This window comes from Bos mutus, chromosome 7 (genome assembly GCF_027580195.1).
Source record: "Bos mutus isolate GX-2022 chromosome 7, NWIPB_WYAK_1.1, whole genome shotgun sequence".
Classification (NCBI taxonomy): Eukaryota; Metazoa; Chordata; class Mammalia; order Artiodactyla; family Bovidae; genus Bos; species Bos mutus.
In genome coordinates this window covers 79,913,037-79,922,934 of record NC_091623.1, presented here as the reverse complement: position 1 = coordinate 79,922,934, position 9,898 = coordinate 79,913,037, and the positions used below count along the sequence as shown (strand labels likewise).

The 9,898-nt window shown below is 39.0% G+C and overlaps 1 long non-coding RNA gene across 1 annotated transcript; it reads left to right on the top strand.

The window, feature by feature from the left end:
• Positions 1–1,526: 1,526 nt before the first annotated feature.
• On the top strand, positions 1,527–8,313 carry LOC138988537 (uncharacterized). The gene is made up of 3 exons (XR_011464815.1): positions 1,527–3,285; positions 3,462–3,533; positions 4,153–8,313. It is a non-coding gene; the product is annotated as an uncharacterized lncRNA (long non-coding RNA).
• Positions 8,314–9,898: the final 1,585 nt, after the last annotated feature.

Here is a 9,898-nt window from a genome sequence, read left to right as displayed (position 1 = left end):
TGTCCGACTCTGTGCAACCCCATAGACAGCAGCCCACCAGACTCCCCTGTCCCTGGGATTCTCCAGGCAAGAACACTGGAGTTGGTTGCCATTTCTTTCTCCAGTGCATGAAAGTGAAAAGTGAAAGTGAATTCGCTTAGTAGTGTCCAACTCTTAGCGACCCCATGGACTGCAGCCTACCAGGATTCTCTGCCCATGGGATTTTCCAGGCAAGAGTACTGGAGTGGGGTGCCATTGCCTTCTCCATAAAACTGATGTAGCTCTACTAATTTTAGATGGGGCAGGGACTTCAAGGCACAAACCATTCTTAGAGATAAAGGGAGTTGTTACATTAAGACAAAACGTTCCGGAAAGAAAAAACACTGAAAAGATAGAACAGTTATAAGTTAGTATCTACCTTAAAAGTATTCAGAACACAAAGAAAAAAATATAAAATCCACAGTTATGATTTTTTTTACCTCTCTAATTAATAGGACACACAGACTAAAAATTGGTAAAGATACAGATTTAAACAATAAGGTTAAAAGCATTCTAATGCATATGTATGGGACACTGCACCAGTGTATCAAGGATGCATATTTTTTGTCAAGAACACATGAAATATTTTCAAAAATACCTACACAATGTTATGCGTCAATTACACTTTGGTAAACCTGGGGTAGGGGGCTTGACAAATATGCTGGACCAGAAAGTAAATCTGAACAAAATTTAAATAACTGAAATTAGAAATTAATAAAAAAAATGTATAAAGCATGTCTATTCAGAAATTTGCATAAACATTTTAAAATCACAGTTCAAAGAAGAAAGTATTTTCAACTGAAAATGAAAATACTACATATCAAAACCAGAGAGATATTGCTTAGACAGTGCTTAGAAATTTATAGCTTAAAAGATATTTCAGACAATCAGAAAACCTGGTAATTAATCACCTAAGCAACACTTCAAAAAGAAAATCAAATCCTAATGGAAGTTACCAGGAAGTAATAAAGAGCAGAAACTAACAAAATAGAAAAACATTATAGAGACCAGCGGAGAAGGCAATGGCACCCCACTCCAGTACTCTTGCCTGGAAAATCCCATGGACGGAGGAGCCTGGTAGGCTGCAGTCCATGGGGTCGCTGAGGATCGGACACGACTGAGTGACTTCACTTTCATTTTTCACTCTCATGCATTGGAGAAGGAAATGGCAACCCACTCCAGTGCTCTTGTCTGGAGAATCCCAGGGATGGGGGAGCCTGGTGGGCTGCCGTCTATGGGGTTGCACAGAGTCAGACATGACTGAAGTGACTTAGCAGCAGCAGCAGCATAGAGACTAGAGCCAAATGTCTGTGTGTTTTGGAAGAGATTAATAAAACTGACAAACCTCTGGTGAGACTGATCAAGAAAAAAAAGAGAAAGCCTGAATAAGCAAAGTCAGGGATAAAAAGGGAGAATACAGAGAACTGTAAATTTTTTTTCTCTGAACATACACTGACCTTGCTCTCTGCTATTCTGAGAATAGCTCACTCCTAAATTCCTGACTCAACAGTTCTGAGAACAGGAATGTAACAGTCACGATGAGCCAGATCAGAAAGAAGCACAACTCATTTCTGTAAGATTGCAATACCTAAAAAAAAAAAAAGATCACAATACCTACCTTACAAAACCCACCAAAACTGCAGTATTCAGTGCTGCTTTTGTTTCTTTGCCCTATAAGACCTCTCTCATTCCTCATGTTTGGGGAGAGATTCCCTTTAAATCTTTCCCTGTTACAACAGTGTAAATAAATTCTCTTGAAGTCTCAGCAGATTTCTAAAGTTTTGTGTTACAAATGCTACAGACATTAAAACAATAAGATATTATATCACAGTTTTGTGCCAATAAATTAGAAATTTTATTTGAACTGAGAAAATTCCTAGGGGGTAAGAAACAAAACTTACTAAAGGTCTCACAGTTGGGAGGAGTATGGGAAAGATTCTGAAGTGAGTTCAGTCCTTATGGAACTCATAGAAGGAGTGAGTGGAGAGAGAAGCAATAGAAGCAAAACCTTAATAAACACTGAGTTTGAAAAAGCTTTCCATAGGAGTACACTCTATTTCTAGCTAATTTGTCTGAAAGCAAAAGCCTGAAAAATAATTTCATCAGGGTTTATGTACAGAGACACTATAGGTAAAAAGTACTGACCAGCAGTCATGAAATGCAAGGGAAATTTTCCCTCATGAGATTAAAAAATGAGAAATGGTCACCTAAGGATCAACCAGCTGAGGACAGACAGTAGGGACCTGCAGTCTGTCTGCATCAGGACCTTAAGGTTTCCTAGGGAATTCCCTGGCCTGGGAAGTCTCTCCATGCCTCTTCCCCAACCTCAGCTGAGGGCCTTGACTGGAGACGTGCAGAAGGAAGTCAGAATATTTAACTCCATTTTTCTTTCCATTGAGTGTTCCTGGCAGTTCTTCTCAGGCTGTGAATAGTATCAGTTATGCTCAGGAAGGAGTTTGTGTGAATCCCACGCAGAGAGGCAACACAGAGTAGTAGCCAAGAGCAGTCTCTCCGCCATGAAGCTGGGGTTCAAGTAAGGACTCTCACTTATTCCCAGATGACTAAGCAAGTAACTAAACCTCCTGTTTTCTTTGCTCATGTGTCCTCATCTACCTCTTGTTGGGATAATAATGGTAACAACATCAGAGGTTATAATGAGGGTTGAGGAGGTTAGTGTTATTAGAGCCCTTAGAAATGTGCTTGGAATGAGAAGCATTCGTAGAAGGGTGTGGGAAATAAGTCTGACAGTGTGGTGGCCCCTGTCCAAGGATTCATACATCTAGACAGACACTCAGGCAATGGAATACAGCCCCATCTTCAAGCCAAGAAAATCCCCCAAGGACCACCCCACACAAGATTTGAGAAGAAATATTTTTTTGGATATGTTTACTCTGTGGTATTTGCTTCTAAGCAAGCAATCCATTGTTTCTAAGCAAATTTTTTTTTTTTCCCCTGGAAAAGTGGTCAACAAGAAGAGCCTCCAGCTCTAGTCCAGTGACCCAGAGTGTTGGGTTGATCAAGGGCTGCTTCACACTTGCTTCTTTGGCTAGGCAGCCTGCCCACTCATGCTGTACACAGTTTTCTCCCGACTCCCTCCCCATCCCTCTGTTTTCTTGGTAATAGGCATGCTGGAGACTACTGAAGGAAGGATTGGTGAGAGCTAAGCTTCTACTATCTTAACCATGGCTGTTTTGGTTAAGTGTTCCTGAAGACTTCAGAGAATAAAAGGAGGCCCTGGAATGGCAGGAGAAGTTCCTCTGATCTGGGGTCAGTATTCTGGTGAATGTGATAATTATCTATAATTTTCCCATCTGTAAAAATGAAGGAAAAGACCCAACTCACAAAGTTGCTTTGAGGATTAATGAGAAAGCACTTTGTATTTTATAAAACTTCACATAAACAGTATTGTTAAGTTGATTAATGATCTGTCTTATTTTTAAAAGTTAAAGGAGATAAAGAAGATGAGAGTAAAAATCAATGAAACTGTAACACAACAGAGAGGATCAAAAGTCAAGGTTGGTACTTTGAAAAGAGAATTAAAATTCTCTTCTGGTAGACTTCTGGTATGATAAGAAAGAACAAAACACAGATAATTATAACAGATAACCTAGGTTATTTGGAAGTGCATGTTTAAATTTTGAAACATACAGGAAATTCCTAGTTATAATTTGTTATTGCATTTTGGTTAGAAATCATACTGTATATGGTTGCTATCCTTTTATGTTTGTAGAGATTTGCTTATGGCCCAGTGTGTGTTTGACCTTAATGAAGATTCCACAAGCACTGGAAAAGAACATGTGTTCTGCAGACTCTGGATGCAGTCACCTAGATAAAGACATTAGATCAATTTTGTAATGTATTGTTCAAATCTTCTCTACTCCTTATGAATTTTTATCCACTTGTCCTATCAATTAATGAGATAATTGTTGAGTTATCTATTTCTACTTAGTTATGTGGGTTTTGCATAATATATTTGAGGCCATGCCATTAGGTACATGCAATTACAGACTTGCTACATCTTCCTTACTTAGAGAAGTAAAACTCTATCTATAGTAATGCCTTTGGCTTACTTTTTTTTTTCTTTCTGGTATTAGTAACATCAGCTTTTTTTTTATTATTGCAATCAATGCAAAGAAATAGAGGGAAACAACACAATGGGAAAGACTAGAGATCTCTTCAAGAAAATTAGAGATACCAAGGGAACATTTCATGCCAAGATGGGCTCGATAAAGGACAGAAATGGTATGGACCTAACAGAAGCAGAAGATATTAAGAAGAGGTGGCAAGAATACACAGAAAAACTGTACAAAAAAGATCTTCATGACCCAGATAATTACGATGGTGTGATCATTCACCTAGAGCCAGACATCCTGGAATGTGAAGTCAAGTGGGCCTTAGCAAGCATCACTACGAACAAAGCTAGTGGAGGTGATGGAATTCCAGTTGAGCTAATTTCAAATCCTGAAAGATGATGCTGTGAAAGTGCTGCACTCAATATGCCAGCAAATTTGGAAAACTCAGCAGTGGCCACAGGACTGGAAAAGGTCAGTTTTCATGCCAATCCCAAAGAAAGGCAATGCCAAAGAATGCTCAAACTACTGCACAATTGCACTCATCTCACATGCTAGTAAAGTAATGTACAAAATTATCCAAGCCAGGCTTCAGCAATATGTGAACCGTGAACTTCCAGATGTTCAAGCTGGTTTTAGGAAAGGGAGAGGAACCAGAGATCAAATTGCCAACATCTGCTGGATCATCAAAAAAGTAAGAGAGTTCCAGAAAAACATCTATTTCTGCTTTATTGACTACGCCAAAACCTTTGACTGTGTAGATCACAATAAACTGTGGGAAATTCTGAAAGAGATGGGAATACCACACCACCTGACCTGCCTCTTGAGAATCCTATATGCAGGTCAGGAGGCAACAGTTAGAACTGGACATGGAACAATAGACTGGTTCCAAATAGGAAAAGGAGTACATCAAGGCCGTATACTGTTTTTAACTTATTTGCAGAGTACATCATGAGAAACACTGGGCTGGAAGAAGCACAAGCTGGAATCAAGATTGCTGGGAGAAATATCAATAACCTCAGATATGCAGATGACACCATCCTTATGGCAGAAAGGGAAGAGGAATTAAAAAGCCTCTTGATGAAAGTGAAAGTGGAGAGTGAAAAAGTTGGCATAAAGCTCAACATTCAGAAAACGAAGATCATGGCATCTGGTCCCATCACTTCATTGGAAATAGATAAGGAAACAGTGTCAGACTTTATATTTTTGGGCTCCAAAATCACTGCAGATGGTGACTGCAGCCATGAAATTAAAAGACTCTTACTCCTTGGAAGAAAAGTTATGACCAACGTAGATAGCATATTGAAAAGCAGAGACATTACTTTACCAACAAAGGTCTGTCTAGTCAAGGCTATGGTTTTTCCAGTGGTCACGTATGCATGTGAGAGGTGGACTGTGAAGAAAGCTGAGTGCTGAAGAATTGATGCTTCTGAACTGTGGTGTTGGAGAAGACTCTTGAGAGTCCCTTGGACTGCAAGGAGATCCAACCAGTCCATTCTAAAGGAGATCAGCCCTGGGTGTTCTTTGGAAGGAATGATGCTAAAGCTGAAACTCCAGTACTTTGGCCACCTCATGCGAAGAGTTGACTCATTGGAAAAGACTCTGATGCTGGGAGGGATTGTGGGCAGGAGGAGAAGGGGATGACAGAGGATGAGATGGCTGGATGGCATCACCGACTCGATGGACATGAATCTGAGTGAACTCTGGGAGTTGGTGATGGACAGGGAGGCCTGGCGTGCTGAGATTCATGGGGTCGCAAATAGTCGGACACGACTAAGCGACTGAACTGAACTGAACTGAGCATAACTCTTCCCATCCTTTCACTTCCAACCTTTTCTGTATCCTTGGGTATTTTGTTTGTTTGGAGGGAGTGGTTAGGCCACTCTGTGCCACTTGTGGCTCGGGACTGAACCCTCAGCCATGGCAGTGAAAGTGCTGAGTCCAGTGGACTTTCACTGGACCACCAGAGAATTTCCTCTGTATCCTTGTTTTAAATGTGCCTCTTGGAAATAGCATATAGTTGTTGTTTTAAATCAGTGTGATAACTTTTTTATAATGGGTATTAGGTCTTTAATATATAATTTCTGATATGTTTGGGTTTCAATTTTATTCACTGCTTATTATCTTTTAAATAGTTTTATTCATGTATTTATTTTATTTTTGGCTGTGTTGGGTCTTTGTTGCTGTGTGGGCTTTTCTCTAGTTGCAGTGACAGGGGCTACTCTTCATTGCAGTGCACAGGCTTCTGCTTATAGTGACTTTTTGTGTTGCGGTGCATGGGCTCTGGAGTGCATGGGCTTTGGTAGTTGCAACTCCTGGACTCTAGAGCACAGGTTCAATAGTCGTGGCACATGGACTTAGTTGCTCCATGGCATGTGGGATTTTTCCAGATCAGGGATCCAACCAGTCTCCTGTTTGGCAGGTGGATTCTTTACTACTGAGCCACCAGGGAAGCCCCACACTGCTTATTATTTATCCCACCTGATTTAAATTCTGTTATCTCTTTTCTTACTTTCTTTCAGATTAGATTAGAATTATTCTATTTCCTTCTTTTGATTTGGAAGTTTGTGCTTTTCTTTTAATGGGCAAGGAAATAAACGATCCATTCTTGACTTATGAAAGCCTAGTTTTATCTTCTTCCTAGATAATGAAAGGATCTTAAATACTTTAACTATTTATCTCCTGTCTTATATGCTATTATTTTGTGAATATTAATTATGTATATGCAAATGTATATACATATGTAATAAAAACACATTATTATTATTTTCTACATCAAATGTTTATTTACATTTATCCACATATTTACTATTTTAATTACTTTCATATTGCTCTTCAGTCTTCTCTCCCTCCCTCACTTTCCTGTGAGGTCATTTTCCTTGTGTTTGAAAAACATCATTTAAAACATGCTGTCCTGTTATTCTACCTTCATTCTTCCTTTCCCTTAAACTTTTTATTTGATATCAGAGTATTGGGCTTCCCTAGCGGCTCAGACAGTAAAAAAAATCTGCCTGAAATAGGGGAGACCCAGGTTTGATCCTTAGGTTGGGAAGATCGCCTGGAGAAGGGAATGGCAACCTACACCCAGTATTCTTGCCTGGAGAATTCCATAGACAGGGGAGCCTGGCAGACTACAGTCCAAGGGGTCACAAGGAGTAAGACATGACTGAGCGATAAATATGTATATATAGCTGATTAATGATGTTGTGATATTTTCAGTTTCCACCTTCATTTTTAAGAAACATTTTTTTCTAGAAACAGAATTCTAGGCTGAGCATGAAATTCTCTTGTCACACTGCAGGCACCAAGCCACCAGTTTCTGACTCGATGAGAAGTCAGCTGGTGAGCAGTCAACTGTTCATCTATCTGTTTAATATATTCTTTTGTTAATGGCTTAAGATTTTTTTCTCTGTCTTTTGTTTATCCCAGTTTTACTATGATATGTATAGATATGGACTTTTTTTTTTTTTTTAGTAAGTAATCCTCCTTGGGATTCTTTGGGCTGTTAAATTGGTAGATATGTATCTTTAGTTTTGGTAAATTTTCAGCTATTGTGTGCTCAAATATTAGTTCTATACCATTCTCTTTCTAATTTCCTTCTGGGACTCCAACTAAAGGTATGTTAGACCTTCTCATTGTATCACTTATGCCTCTTAATCTCTTGTTCCCATCTCTTTGTCCCCTTACTTCGTACCTGGCTTCATTCTGGATATAACTTACCTTCCAATTCACTGTGTAATATGCTTTTATGTGTATATTCTATTTTTAAGTTATAGAATTTCCATCTGCCTCCTTTCTTATAACATGCCAAATTCTCAAATTTGTCTTTTATGTCCTTGAGCATTGTTATTTTAAAAGCTGTATCTGTACCAGCTTTCTCTAATGCTGATCCCTGAGTATGTCACCAGTCCCTTACATTAGATTCCCTCCATCCAAATACTTAGAGTGTTTTATATGTTCCTGATTGGAACCTGACTGTTACACTGCAAAAGGGAAGTTGGTTCAAGACCTACAGAAGTTGTGGTCTAAAGCCACGTAACTCATTGCCTATGTTATACCATAATTTATTTAACCAATCACCTAATGATAAGTATTTCATTTGTTTCCAGTCTTTTTCTAATATAAATACATTTCCTTATACATTTGCAATAAAATGTATTTCTTTACCCTCAGCACAATTTCTGAGACAAATTTTGCTTTTAAGTTTTTGATAGATATTGTAAAATTGCCCTCTCCAAATATTACAACATATAATTCCAACAATGGTGTGTGAAACTGTTTCCCTATACCGTCACCACATTTTTTATGCCTGCCAAGCTGATATTTGAAAAATGATATCATGCTGGGTTGTTGTATTTTTTTTTTAAAAAAACTTCTAAAAATCTTGAAATAGCCCCAAAGAAAAATGGAAAGTAGAGTTTAAAACTTCCCCCCTTGAATCATTTGAGAATTCACAAATTCAAAAGTTACTAGTGAAGTGAAGTTACAAGCCACAAGTTACAAGTGAAGCACCTCATTATATCTGAATATTTTTAGTGTATATTTCCTATAAGCAAGGACTACTTTTATCACCACCCCACAACCATCAAAATCATAAAGTTAATACTGATGCATTACTATGAATTCTCTGACTCCATCCAGATTTCTTTAATTGTTCCAATAATGTCCTTTGGAACAAAAAGATCCAGCTTATAATCACGCCTTGTTAATTCATTTTTGCTTTTTAGTTTCCTTCAATCTAGAATAGTCCCTTAGTCCTAGAATAGTGGTTCTCAAACTTGAGCAAGTGTCTCAAACTGAACACAGCCTGCTGGGCCCCAGAGGGCTTGTTAAACACAGACTGCTAGACCCCAGATTCTGTGATTTAGTAAGGCTGAGATGGCTGAGGATTTCCATTTCTACAAGTTCTTAGACAGATTATGTTGGTCTGGGGATCCCATTTTGAGAACTGCTGTTCTGGAACCTCTCCGTGTTAAAGTCCTCCAGCCCTAACTAATCCCTGAGAGTTAATAAGGCAGTCAATAGGCTTCTGCAAGAAGTGGAAAGTCAACACATAGTCTTGTCTTCTTAAATTTTAACATAATGCTTCACACCACTAATAAGTAATTTTTTAAAAAGAAATTACCACATGTGGTTGTCTTAGTTTCTTCTTGCTGCAGAAATCACCATAATTTGGTGGTTTAAAATGATATAAACATACTATCTTAGAGTTCTGGAGATCAAGAATTTGAAATGAGCGTCATTGGGCTAAAATCAAGGTGTCAGCAGGAGTTGCATTTTTTTCTGGAGGCTTTAGAGAAGAACCCATTTTTTTTTTCCCTAGCTTCTACAGGGCCCCCAAATTTCTTAGTTCATGGTCCCCTTCCATCTTCAAAGTCAACGGTGGCCATGCTAGTCTTCCTACGCTGCATCCCTCTGATACTGACTGACTCTCCTGCCTCCTTCTTTGATTTATGCCCCGCGGGCTAGTGGCTCAGACAGTAAAGTGTCTGCCTACAATGTGGGAGACCCGGTTTCGATCCTTGGGTTGGGAAGATGCTCTGGAAAAGGAAATGGCAACCCACTCCAGTACTCTTGCCTGGAAAATCCCATGGATGGAGGAGTGTGGTAAGCTACAGTCCATGGGGTCGTAAAGAGTCGGACATGACCGAGCAACTTCACTTTCACTCACAGGGGAATCTGCAGAATAACTACCTCATTTCAAGATCCTAAATATCTTCAAAATCCCTTTTACCACATGAGGTAACATATTCACAGGTTCTAGAAATTAAGATGTGGACATCTTTGGGGTCCATTTTTCTGCCTACCAC